This window comes from Argopecten irradians, chromosome 1 (assembly GCF_041381155.1).
Source record: "Argopecten irradians isolate NY chromosome 1, Ai_NY, whole genome shotgun sequence".
Lineage (NCBI taxonomy): Eukaryota > Metazoa > Mollusca > Bivalvia > Pectinida > Pectinidae > Argopecten > Argopecten irradians.
This window is the reverse complement of record NC_091134.1, coordinates 30,472,968-30,487,424: the sequence shown is the minus strand read 5'-3', so window position 1 is coordinate 30,487,424 and position 14,457 is coordinate 30,472,968. Positions and strand designations below refer to the sequence as shown.

Here is a 14,457-nt window from a genome sequence, read left to right as displayed (position 1 = left end):
AAAGAAAATGATTTAAAAATGACACGAATTGAAGAGTTAATGAATGGTTTCATGAAGGACTTGAAATTGGAAATGCAAAATTTCGTTACCAAGGAACAGCATCAGGAATCATTAAAAAAAGTTACATTGGAATTTCAAACGCAAATCATAAGACAATGTCAAACTGCAGCACCGAGATGAGATTGAGAGATTAGAAGGTCAAATTTTGGAAATGGAACACAAAAATAGAGAGCTAGACATCAAAGTTGATAAACTGTCGAAAGAAAGTGAAAGTCATGCCATTGAACTCGATCAAATCAACCGTGATACTAGAGACTTATTTCTAACTATCAATGATCTTGAACAACACGGGCGATCCAATTCAATTAGAATATCCGGCGTCCCGGATGACAAGAAGAATGAGGATGTGGAGGACACATGCGCTGTAATAATAAAACTCTTTAAGTCTAAACTTCAATTAGACATAAATTCGGAAGAAATTGATACAGCTCACAGACTAGGGCCTTATAAGCAGGGCAAACCATGTAACATTATCTGCAAATTCATTCATCGCAGATGTAAAACCAAAATACTGAATGCGGGTATAAACAAGAGGCCCAGAGGGCCTGTATCGCTCACCTGGTTTGTAATGCCAAGTAATGTTCTGAATACAGGTTCATTATTTCTTTTCTGTAGGAATTTTAATATTTACCTCTAATTCCCCAATCAGGCCCGCCCCTCCTGCCCCCACGGGGTCAGAGCCAAAATTTATACAAGTTCTGTTGCTCTTCCCCCAAGGATGTTTGTGGCCAGATTTCGTCACAATCCATGCAGAACTCTAGGACAAGTAGGGATTGATAGGATTTACCTCTATTTCCCCTATAGGGCCCCCCTTTCCTGGCCCCGTGTGGGTTAGAGCAAAAATTTATACAAGTTCTGTTCCCCTTCCCCCAATGATGTTTGTGGCCAAATTTGGTTACAATCCATGTAGAACTCTAGGACAAGTAGCGATTTAAAGGATTTACCTCTATTTCCCCTATTGGGCCCCGCCCCTCCTGGCCCCGGGGGGTCAGAGCGAAAATTTATACAAGTTCTGTTCTCCTACCCCAAGGATGTTTGTGGCCAAATATGGTTACAATCCATGCAGAACTCTAGGACAAGTAGCAATTTAAAGGATTTACCTCTATTTCCCCTAAAGGCCCCCCCTTTCCTGGCCCCGTGTGGGTTAGAGCTAAAATTTATACAAGTTCTGTTTCCCTTCCCCCAATGATGTTTGTGGCCAAATTTGGTTACAATCCATGTAGAACTCTAGGACAAGTAGCGATTTAAAGGATTTACCTCTATTTCCCCTATTGAGACCCGCCCCTCCTGGCCCCGGGGGGTCAGAGCCAAAATTTATACAAGTTCTGTTCTCCTACCCCAAGGATGTTTGTGGCCAAATTTGGTTACAATCAATGCAGAACTCTAGGACAAGTAGCAATTTAAAGGATTTACCTCTGTTTCCCCTATTGGGCCCCGCCCCTCCTGTCCCCGGGGGGTCAGGGCCAAAATTTATACAAGTTCTGTTCCCCTTCCCCCAATGATGTTTGTGGCCAAATTTGGTTACAATCCATGCAGAACTCTAGGACAAGTAGCGATTTATAGGATTTACCTCTGTTTCCCCTATTGAGCCCCGCCCCTCCTGTCCCCGGGGGGTCAGAGCCAAAATTTATACAAGTTCTGTTCCCCTTCCCCCAAGGATGTTTGTGGCCAAATTTGGTTACATTCCATTCAGAACTCTATGACTAGTAGCGATTTAAAGGATTTACCTCTGTTTCCCCTGTTGGGCCCCGCCCCTCCTGCCCCCGGGGGGGTCAGAGCCAAAATCTATACAAGTTCTGTTCCCCCTCCCCCAAGGATGTTTGCGGCCAAATTTGGTTACAATCCATGCAGAACTCTAGGACAAGTAGCGATTTATAGGATTACCTCTATTTCCCCTATTGGGCCCCGCCCCTCCTGCCCCTGGGGGGGTCAGAGCCAAAATTTATACCAGTTCTGTTCCCCCTTCCCCAAGGATGTTTGCGGCCAAATTTGGTTACAATCCATGCAGAACTCTAGGACAAGTAGCGATTTATAGGATTACCTCTATTTCCCCTATTGGGCCCCGCCCCTCCTGCCCCTGGGGGGTCAGAGCCAAAATTTATACAAGTTCTGTTCCCCCTCCCCCAAGGATGTTTGTGGCCAAATTAGGTTACAATCCATGCAGAACTCTATGACTAGTAGCGATTTAAAGGAAATGCTGACGGAGAGACAGACGGACGGACGGACGGACGGACGGACGACGGACGACGGACACCGCGCCATGACATAAGCTCACCGGCCCTTCGGGCCAGGTGAGCTAAAAATCTACCAAAGACTGGTATGTGGATTAGGGATGACATGACGAAATAACAACCAAAATCTACTAGACCAAGCTTTCCAATGCCCATTCATCGCCAAAGCCAGGTTTTCCAATAGAAAAATCCGCGTCATTACCAAGTCAGGTCGAACTGAATTTATATCCACTGAGGACGAGCTCGATCATCTGTGGGGTTCGCTCGCCCAGGAGCATGCCCATCATTAATTAACTTCAATTAATAAATGTGTATTTATACCTATAATACACTTACGCGCGCGTATGTCGGACTGTATATAACGCGTCTCAAAGGAAAATTCCGTTCGAAATATAGACTTGAATAAATTTAAGTGTGTATGCATGGAATCATTTAGTGTTTTAGATTTACAACAACTATGTACTGTACAGTGTACATGTACATTGTGGAAGATATTATATTTTATAACGAATAATATTAAATACTATACTGAATAATATAATATGTATTATTTACATTTGTAGTATCAAATTTTATGATTGTTTATTTACCTTACACCCCTATAAAATTGATATATTTTTGTAGATACACATAGCCGGATTTTTTTTCAGGTGTAGTCAGGGAAGCTGTGGGTTGGTTTTAGCTATTAGAAAACAGTATCGGTCTTCCGGGTCCAATACACTTCACGATTTCTTTCATAATGTAGTATATCTACACACAATATGGTAATTTTCTTTGTGTGCTTGCTTTTTTTTTTTTTTTTTTTTTTTACTTATATATATATATATATATATCATATATACTCATAAGCTGCAGAAAAAAAGTAAATAAATTATCTGTCGTTATATATTTTTTTTTAAATACTTTCCGGAAACTACTGATCTTCTTTAAAGACTACACCGATAGTTCCTGTCTTTTGGACGCTTAAATGCTATAATTCTATTATATTTCAAAGCTGCAAACTAACCTGGATCGGAACAATAGTCCGTTTTCCTTTTAGTAATGCAATAAGATTTCCGGTTAAATTGTAAACACGAGGTTGAAATTCTACTATGGTTTTACTGCTTCAGAAGACCATTTAAAAAGACAAAGATCGACTCAACACGGTAACCATACTAAATTCTACCTTCATAATTATTTTTTAAAAGACATCGGTTGTTGTCTGACTAATGATAATATGTTACATGATAGCTATTTATATTATCAACAAATTTTAAGTCTCCTATAAATCCATGCAACAAATAACACAATCTTGCTAGTTGAAATTGGTAGAGAATAGTGCTATCAAAAATAAATCTTAATAATTTAACTAATACATATCTACTTGTGACATGGCAGCCGATGCCCTGTCACGATATTTACATGTAGTTTATAATAGTACAATACTAATAGTAGTCATACTTTTGATCAAGATACCAGGGGTATGAATTCTTTTATACATTATAATATCGTAAATGGCGAGCATTGCTTTATCTTGTTTTTTTTTCTTCAATTTTTCGGCTTGGATAATACATAAGATATGCAGACATTGAAGTATTTTTACAGTCTTTCGGAACTACTGTCAAGGTTTTCACATTGTTTTATTTCTTGATTTATTAATGTCAAATTTGATTTTGTGTTTATGGGTCTTGGTGATTCTATGTTCGTTGTTGTTTTCATGTTATTAAGTGTTTACTTTGTGTAATAGATTGGCAATTTCAATATATATATACATTTACTTGTTTTTTTACCTATTCTTGGTGTCAGACTACTGTTGCTTTTGCATTTTAAATACTTTTTTTCAATTGCTATACAGACAATATGTGTAATATTTACTATAATGTATTAGATTATGGCAAAAAGTATTAGGATAGCATCTGCAAACTGTAGAGGATTAGGTCAAAAGGAAAAAAGAATAGATGTCTTTAATTTCTTAAAAAGCCACTTTAGGGAATTTAGTATTTTCTGTCTCCAAGATACCCATTTTATAGAAGACCAAGAAAGGAAAATTATTGAGCAATGGGGTTTTAAATGTTATTTCAGTTCCTATAGAAACAACTCGAGGGGGGTATGCATTCTTTTTAACAACAATTTTGAATTCAATATTTATGATAAGTGGAATGACACTCAAGGTAACATACTGGCACTCAATATTTCTATAGAAAAAAGTAGATTTACATTGATTAATATATATGGTCCGAATAGAGATGATCCAGACTTCTATAAAAAAATTCATGAACAGATCAATATTTTTGACAATTCAAACTGTATTATATGTGGTGACTTCAATCTAGTTTTAGATCCTGACATTGATTCAAATAATTATCTACATGTAAATAACCCTAATGCACGAACTCAAGTTCTTAGATTAATAGAGGAATGTAATTTGATAGATCCTTTTAGACATTTTAATCCAGACTACAAAAGATATACATGGAGGAAGAAAAACCCAATAAAACAGGCTAGATTAGACTTTTTCCTCACTTCAGATAACCTCCTAAATTTAATTGATAAAATAAACATTCATGCAGGATACAGATCAGACCATTCTATTATATCATTAGATCTTAAACTAAATAATTTTGTTAGAGGCAAAGGCCTATGGAAATTCAACAATGATCTCTTACATGATCAGGAATATGTGCAAAAAGTTAAAGATACAATATACAAAACTAAAATACAATATGCTTCTGATATGTATAATTACGATATTAAAAATATACCAGATTCTGACCTTGAATTATGTATTGATGATCAACTGTTTTTTGAAACTTTACTTTTAGAGATCAGGGGAGTAACTATTTCACATTCATCATTTAAGAAAAAAGAAAGAGATAAAAGAGAAAAAAAGTTAATAACTGAAATAGAATTACTTGAAAAAAATGATTCTTGGGTATCTAATCCAGAAACGTATGAAGAAAAAAAAATGAATTAGAGAATATTAGAAAGATTAAAATGAAAGGACATGTAATACGATCTAAAGTAACTTGGCTTGAAGAAGGCGAAAAACCATCTAAATATTTTTGTAATTTGGAAAATTATAATTATATCAATAAAACTATCTGTAAAATAGAGAAAGATAATGGTGATATTTTAACGGATCAGAAACAGATTCTTGATGAAGTTCAAATGTTTTATAAAGTATTGTATTCAGATCATTCGGGGTCCATTGAAGATGTTGATCTGGATCATCTCTTATCAGGATTTGATTTCATGAAGTTAAGTAATGACCAGAAAGTAAAATTAGAGGGACCATTGACGGAGACAGAAGTACTATCTGCCCTTAAGAACATGAAAAACTGTAAATCGCCTGGCTCTGATGGTTTTACAAAGCGAATTTTATAAATTTTTCTGGATAAATTTAAAATGTTTCATTATTAGATCACTAAACTTTGGCTACACCAAGGGTGAACTTTCAATTACACAAAGACAGGGTATTATCACCTGCATACCAAAGGGAGATAAAGCTAGACATTTCTTAAAAAATTGGAGACCTATTACTTTGCTGAATGTAGTGTATAAATTAGCATCAGCTTGCATAGCAAACAGGCTAAAGTCAGTTTTAGATTATTTAATTTCGGAAACTCAGACAGGTTTTTTAAGCGGACGTTATATTGGAGAAAACACTAGACTCATCTACGACATTATGAATTATTCAGAATTAAATGATATACCTGGACTTTTAATTTTTATTGATTTTGAAAAAGCTTTTGATTCGGTCTCATGGGATTTTTTTACATAAAGTAATAGATTTTTTTAATTTCGGAGAAAGCACCAAAAGATGGATTAAAACATTATATAATAATACATTTTCAGCAGTTACACAAAATTGTTTTCTATCAGAATTTTTTAATATACAAAGAGGTTGCAGACAAGGTGATCCTGTCTCCCCATACCTTTTTTTACTTGTTGCTGAAGTGCTAGCTATTCTTATAAAAAATAACAGAAATATCAAGGGCATAAAAGTTTATCAAAAAGACCATAAACTCTCACAGTTTGCAGATGACACATCAATTATTTTAGACGGATCGCAAAACTCATTCAATGAAACTCTAAATGTGTTAGAATTTTTTGGTAAGATCTCTGGCTTGAAAGTCAATAATGACAAAACTAAAGTTATTTGGATCGGGAAGAAAAAATTCAGTGCTGACGTATACCATCATAGATGGAAATTTAAATGGGGTGAAACAAAATTTAATTTGCTTGGTATTGATTTTTCAGTTAATTTAGATGAAATGACTAGTATAAATTACACAAAAGTGCAAACTAATATAAAAAATATCCTTGGGCATTGGTCAAGGAGACTCCTTACTCCTATTGGAAGAATTGTAGTTTTGAAATCAATTATTATACCTAAATTTAATCATTTGTTTATAACCATTCCCACTCCTGGAAACATTTTCATTCAACATTTGAATACTTTATTCTTTAATTTCATTTGGCAATCACCTGTTGATAAAATCAAAAGAAAAACATTAATATCAAATTATGAAAATGGTGGTCTTAAAATGGTTGATATTTCTGAATTCATATCTAGTTTGAAATCTACATGGATGCGAAGGCTTCTTAAAAGTAATAGAAAATGCTGGATTAATATTTTTGAAGCACTACACTTCCCAATATCATATGTATCTGATTTAGGAACTGATTTTATAAAAAACCATAAAACAAATAATACATTTTGGATGCATGTTTTCCAGGCATGGGTTAGGGTATCTGAAGCAGTACAGGTGAGAACTTCTTCAGAATTTTTAAGACTTCCTTTATGGTACAACCCTATTTTTTTGCATTGATAATAAATCCTTTTTTAACAAAAAATGGTTTGATAAGGGTGTTCGAAATGTTTGTGATTTATTAGACCAAGAGAATAATTTTCTTTCTTTTAATGATTTCAAACAAAGATTCGGTATAGAATCAGAATTTTTTTTGCTTTATCGAAGTATATGCAGTTGTATCAAGAAAATATGTAAGAATCTAAATTTAAACCTTAGTATGTTAAATAAACTAGATAGACCAATCATACCTAGCCATATTCATATTTTATTTAAAAGTATTAAGGGATGTAAAGACATGTATCTTTGTTTAATTGAAAAAAATAAAGGTTTGATAACATCAGAGCAGAAATGGAAGCAACAAGCTGTCTTTAGAAACATACACTGGAAAAACAAATATAAAATACTTTTTCTAATTACCAAAGATACATCAATACAATGGTTTCAGTATAGATTACAGCACCGTATACTCCCTTTGAATAATTACCTAAAAATTATAAATATTTCTGAAAATAATATATGTAATATCTGTAATACAGAAGTTGAAACCATAGAACATGTTTTTTGGTATTGTCAAAATCTTTTGAAATATGGCAAGGTATGAAAAGAAAAATATATGAAAAAACTAATAATGTGGTGGAATTTAAATTAGAAACAATACTGTTTGGTGAGACTGAATTTTTTTCAATACCTCTCAATTTTATTATTCTTTATATGAAGTTTTATATTTTTTTCTGTATCAAGAAAAAAACAAAACATTAATATGCAAGGTTTGAGTGAGTTTTTGTTAACAAAATATGATGTTGAAAAAAAGCTGTCAATTAAAAATGGAAGTATTGAGAAATTTGATCAAATATGGATCAATTGGAAATATATTTTTGAATAGTTCTTGAAATATGCCAATCTATGTTTGTATGATGTTTTTATGTTGTAGTACTTAAATATGTATGATTTGAATCTTTTTGTTTTGTTTGTGTATTGTCTATAATTCTTTATATATATATGTGTGTGTGTGTGTCTTTTTGTGCTAGATTTTGTTTGTATATACAAATGTTTTATTCACTCCACTACAAACATTAAATCAAAACAATTAAATTCCAAATCTTAATGTGAACAGAATACTCAATACACAAGTAATTTTCTTAAAAAGTTTTTCCTTTTTTCCCTTTAACTATAATGGCTCTAAAAACTTATATTTATTGTTTAAATTGATGAATTGATGCATGCTGTGCGAGAGCCCTCCTGTGCGAGGACATTATTGTTCGGGGAGTTGACCCCAGGGCACCCCAACCCTGACAGCTCTCACCAAATTACCGATGTGTATATACATTTGTTGCAATGCCACAAATGTATATACACATCATACTTAGCTGGGGGAATAAAATATTTGTACTGTAAAAAAAAAAAAAAAAAAACTTGTTTAAATAAAATATGACAGTCCTTCCCTTATGATGTTTTACCCAAAAATATGGATGAAATCCATTCAAGGGTTAAGGAAAAGTAGGATTTTTAAGCTAAAACAAGTACTCATTGTAACAGACACCAATACATAATCCCCAAACGACCCTCTCCGACCTCCTCCTCCCCATCCCCACCTGCAACAAATCAAGAATGCAGTTGCTCAGTGTATGAACATCTTGAACAAATTTTTGAGGTACTTTCATATTCAATGAATTGCCGACGAAAATTTGAAAACAGGAGGTTGGTCCAGCGACAATCTTTCAAAATTTTTATCATATTGATCAGCATCCTTTAATACCCCTTTATACTAATTTTCATTGAAATCAAAGACCGAAAAAAAAAACAGGAAGTTGGCCCAGCGGCCATCTTGGAATACCAAAATCTTTACGAAAATGTTTGCATGTTGTTCGCCATCCCTTAAAACCCTTATAGACCAATTTTCGTTGAGATCGGAGACCGAAACCTGAAAACAGAAAGTGGCCCGGTGGCCATCTTGGAATACCAAAATCTTTAAAAAAAATGTTTGTATGTTGTTTGTCATCCATTAAAACCCCTAAAGACCAATTTTCATGGAGATTGGAGACCCAAACCTGAAAACAGGAAGTGGGCCAGCAGCCATCTTGGAATACCAAAATCTTTAAAAAAATGTTTGTATGTTGTTCGTCATCCCAAAAAACACCAATGGACCAATTTCCATCGAGATCGGAGTCCAAAACCTGAAAACAGGCAGTGGGCCAGCGGCCATTTTGGAATACCAAAATCTTTATATGAAATATGATTGACCTTCCCTAATGATGTTTTACACCAAATATGGAAGGAAGCCACTCAAGGGTAAAGGAGGAGTAGGATTTTGAAGCCAAATTTCATCAAAGTTCCCCCTTCTGAGCCCTACTCCTCTGTCCCCAGGGGTCGGACCTAACTCGTTTATACAAAATATGATTGTCCTTCCCCAATGATGTTTCACACCAAACATACATGAAATCCACTCAAGAGTTAAGGAGGAGTAGGATTTTGAAGCAAAAATTCAGAAAATTCACCTTTTGGGCCCCACACCTCAGTCCTTAGGGGTCAGAGCAAGCTCATTTATTTACAATATGACTGCCCTTTGCCAATGATATTTCACACCAAATATGGATGAAATCCATCCAAGGAAGAAAGAAGGAGTAGGATTTTAAAGCTTTACTCAAGAAAATTTCCCCTTTTGGGGCCCCGCCTGTCTGCCCCTAGGGGTCGGAGCAGGCCCATTTTTTATAATATATAATTGCCCTTTCCCAACAACGTTTAACACCAAATTTAGTTGCCATCCATCCAAGGATAAAGGAGGTCGGACCAGGCTCATTTATATAAAACAAGAGACCCATGGGCTTTAACGGTCATCTGACTCATGGCACAAAACAACAAAGTCACAGTATAAAGTATTGGTTAACGATTAATATAAACGATACAAGGAAATCCTTAGTTGAATATGTAAGTTTCTGAAAAATAGGTAAATGTCATTTGTTGAACAAACTTGGTAGCCCTTCATCCATATATGGTTGTAACCCATTCAAGGATTAATTTAAGGCGGAGTAAGATTTTATAAGTTAAATTTCAGAAAAGCTCATATTTGGACCTCCGTCGTACTATCCCCATGGGTCTTACCTCGGTCCTTTATAAAATATGATTGTCCCCTTACCTAAAGTTCCATTTTCTGAATCAATTAAAACCCCTATAGACAAATTTCATTGAGATCAGAGACTGAAAACAGGAAGTGGGCTAGTGGCCCATCTTGGAATACCAAAATCTTTACGAAAATGTTTGCATGTTGTTCGGCCATCAATTAAAACCCCTATAGACCAATTTTCATTGAGATCGGAGACCTGTCACCTGAAAACAGGATGTGGGCCAGCGGCCATCATTGAAATACCAAAATCTTTTACGAAAAATGTTTCGCAATGTTGTTCGGCATCAATTAAAACCCCTATAGACCAATTTTCATTGAGATCGGAGACTGAAACCTTAAAACAGAAAGAGGAGGCAGTGGGCCGGCGGCCATCTTGGAATACCAAAATTTTTACGAAAATGTTTGCATGTTGTTCGGCATCAATTAAAACCCTATAGACCAATTTTCATTGAGATCGGAGACCGAAACCTGAAAACAGGATGTGGGGCCAGCGGCCATCTTGGAATACCAAAATCTTTAACGAAAATGTTTGCATGTTGTTCGGCATCAATTAAAACCCCTATATACCAATTTTCATTGAGATCGGAGACCGAAACCTGAAAAACAGGATGTGGGCCAGCTAAAATTACCCAGTATAGAAATTTGCCTTTTTGGGACCCACCCCTCCAACCCCAAGGATACGGACCCAGACTCATTTATATAAGATATAATTGTGTTTCCCCAATGATGTTTCACACCAAATATGGATAAAATCCATCCAAGGATGAAGGAGGAGTAGGATTTAAAAGCTAAAATTAAGAAAATTTGCCCATTTTGGGCCCCACCCCTCAGCCCCTATGGGTCGGACCACGCTCATTTATATAAAATATATGATTGTCCTTCCCCAATGATGTTTAACACCAAATATAGATGAAATCCATCCAAGGATGAAGGAGGAGTAAGATTTTAAAGCTAAAATTAAGAAAATTTGCCCTTTTGGGGCCCCACCTCTAAGCCCACTAGGGGTCGGACCATGCTCATTTATATAAAATATGATTGTCCTTCCCCAATGATGTTTAACACCAAATATAGATGAAATCCATCCAAGGATGAAGGAGGAGTAAGATTTTAAAGCTAAAAATTTAAGAAATTTTGCGCCTTTTGTGGCCCACCTTACTAACACCCTAGAGATGCTGGACCTATGCTTCATTATTATATAAAAAATGGAGTGGTCCGTAACCCCAAAATGATGTTTTAGCACACCAAGATAGGGATGAAATCCATCCCAGGATGAATGAGGGATGTTAGGATTGTAAAGCGAAGTATTAAAAAGAAAGTTTTCCCAAATGGGGCCCCACGTCCCTTAAAATGCCAAGGGTCATGACCAGCGGCTCATATATCTAAAATATGACTGACTGTTCCTAATCCCTAAAGATGTTCCACACCTAATGATGGGATGAGAATTCAAACCCAACGATGAAGGTAGAGATAGGAATTTTAAAAGCTTACAATAACGAAAATTTCCGTCATTTGGGACTCACTGAGCCTGGGACCCCGTGCCCCTCTGCCATAGGGTCACCAGCTCTCATTATAAAAAAAGATAGTGATTGCCCTTCTCCGCATACAACGTTTCACACCAAAATATTGATACAATCCATCCAAGGATGAAGAAGAAGTAGGTATATTTAAAGCTAAAAGTTAAAGAAAATTTTGCCCTTTTGGGGCCCCCTGCACTATTCCTCAGCCCCAAGGGGTCAGACCAAGCTCAATTTATTTAAAATATGATTGTCCTTCATTCCGCCCAAATGTTGTTGTCACTTCAAAACACACCACCACATACGGATGTAATTGCCCAAGGGTTAAGGAGGAATAGGCTATTGAATAAAGAAGGGTCCTTACGCACGACGTCGGACGAAACACGATGACAAATAGGTCATCCTTGACCGAGAGGTCAGATACCTAGAAAAGCATATATTCATAGAATTTTATTCATATATGTCAAGCGTATACCTCCCTTAGTTGAGACCAAAATCCCTTTTTAAAAATGGTTATCAATCTCCCTTACCACCCCTAGAAAAATATGGCATGTATGAAGAAGTCATTTAAAGAGTTCAGCCAGTTTGACCCCTAAGACCTTGAATGAAGATCCAGGTCATTCATTTTACCAAAATTGGTAGCCCTTCATCAAAGCATGTCACAGGCCCAGTATCATCTCTCTAGGCCTCTTATTTATTCACAAGAAGTTGTTTAAAGATTTAGCTTATTTGACCCCTGTGACCTTGAATGAAGATCTAGGTTATTCATTTCAACAAACTTGGTAGCCCATCATCCTAGCATGTCACAAGCCCAATGTCAGATCTCTAGGCCTCTTAGTTATTCACAAGAATTTGTTTAAAGATTTTAACCTATTTGACCCCTGTGACCTTGAATGAAGGTCAAGGTCATTCATTTCAACAAACTTGGTAGCCCTTCATCCCAGCATGTCACAGGTCTAAAAACAGGTGTGTAGGCTTCTTAGTTATTAATAAGAAGTCATTTAAAGATTTCATTTCAGCCAGTTTGACCCCTGAGACCTTGAATGAAGATCTAGGTCATTCATTTCAACAAAAATGGTAGAACATCATCCTAGCATGTCACAGGCCCAATGTCAGATATCTAAACCTCTTAGCTAGTCACAAGAATTTGTTTTAAGATTTAACTTATTTGACCCCTTTGACTTTGAATGAAGGTCAAGGTCATTCATTTCAACAAACTTGGTAGTCCTTAATCCCAGCATGTCATAGGCCCAAAATCAGGTTTCTCGGCCTCTTAAATATTCATGAGAAATTGTGTACAGATTTAGCATATTTGACTCCGGTGACCTTGAATGAAGATCAAGGTCATTCATTTTAACAAACTTGGTTGCACTTCATCCCTGCATAGCACAGGCCCAATATCAGGTATCCAGGCCTCTTAGTTATTCACAAGAAGACATTTAAAGATTTTAGCCAGTTTGATCCCTGAGACCTTGAATGAAGATCTAGGTCATTCATTTCAACAAACTTGGTAGCCCATCACCATGTCACAGGCTCAATGTAAAATATCTAGGCCTCTTAGTTATTCAAAAGAATTCATTTCAAGATTTTAACCTATTTGACCCCTGTGACCTTGAAAGAAGGTCTAGATCATTCATTTGGACAAACTTAGCCCTTCATCCCAGCTTGCTGCAGGCAAATATCAGTATCATTGCCCTTTCATTATTGAGAAGATCGTTTGAAAAAAAATTGAACCTGGTGTTAACTACAAGGATGAGTGTCAAATACTGTACCACAACATATTTAAGACCAGTTTATAACACCATAGAGTTAAAACCCTTTCCCTGGAAACCTAATTTGCCCTATTTTACAACAAGATCTTTATTTCGCACACTCAATCTTATAGGAACTGTTAAAAAAAAGGGAGTAATTCCTAAACTGAAAGAGCATTGTTTTGGCAAAAGAACAAGAGGCCCAGAGGGCCTGTATCGCTCACCTGGTTTGTAATGCCTAGTAAGGTTCATTGTTTCTTTTCTGAAGGAATTTGAATATTTACCTCTAATTCCCCTATTGGGCCCCACTCTTTCTGCTCATGGGGTCAGAGCCAAAAATTATAGGAATTCTGTTAACCCCAAGGATGTTTCTGGGCCAAATTTGGTTAAAATCCAAGCAGAACTCTAAGACTAGTAGCGATTTATAGGATTTACCTAAATTTCCCTATTGGGCCCGCCCCTCCTGCCCCCAGGGTGTCAGAGCCAAAATTTATACAAGTTCTATTCTCCTTCCCCCAAGGATGTTTTCTGGCCAAATTTGGTTTCAATCCATGCAGAACTCTAGGACAAGTAGCGATTTATAGGATTTACCTCTATTTCCCCTATTGGGCCACCCCTCCTGCCCCGGGGGGTCAGAGCCAAAAATTTATATAAGGTCTGTTCCTATTCCCTAAGAATGTTTCTGGCCAAATTTGGTTACAATCCATGCAGAACTCTAGGACAAGTAGCGATTTATAGGATTTACCTCTATTTCCCCTATTGGGCCCCGCCCCTCCTGTCCCCAGGGGGTCAGAGCAAAAATTTATACAAGTTCTGTTCCCTTCCCCCTAGGATGTTTCTGGCCAAATTTGGTTACAATCCATGCAGATCTCTAGAACAAGTAGCAATTTATAGGATTTACCTAAATTTCCCTTATTGGGCCCCGCCCCTCCTGTCCCCGGGGGGTCAGAGCCAAAATTTATACAAGTTCTGTTCTCCTTCCCCCAA

At 36.3% G+C, this 14,457-nt stretch overlaps 1 protein-coding gene across 1 annotated transcript in view; it reads right to left on the bottom strand.

Annotated features, from left to right (window-relative positions):
* The window catches only part of LOC138323727 (E3 ubiquitin-protein ligase rnf213-alpha-like), a 121,983-nt gene that overhangs the window by 49,351 nt on the left and 58,175 nt on the right, over positions 1 to 14,457 (bottom strand).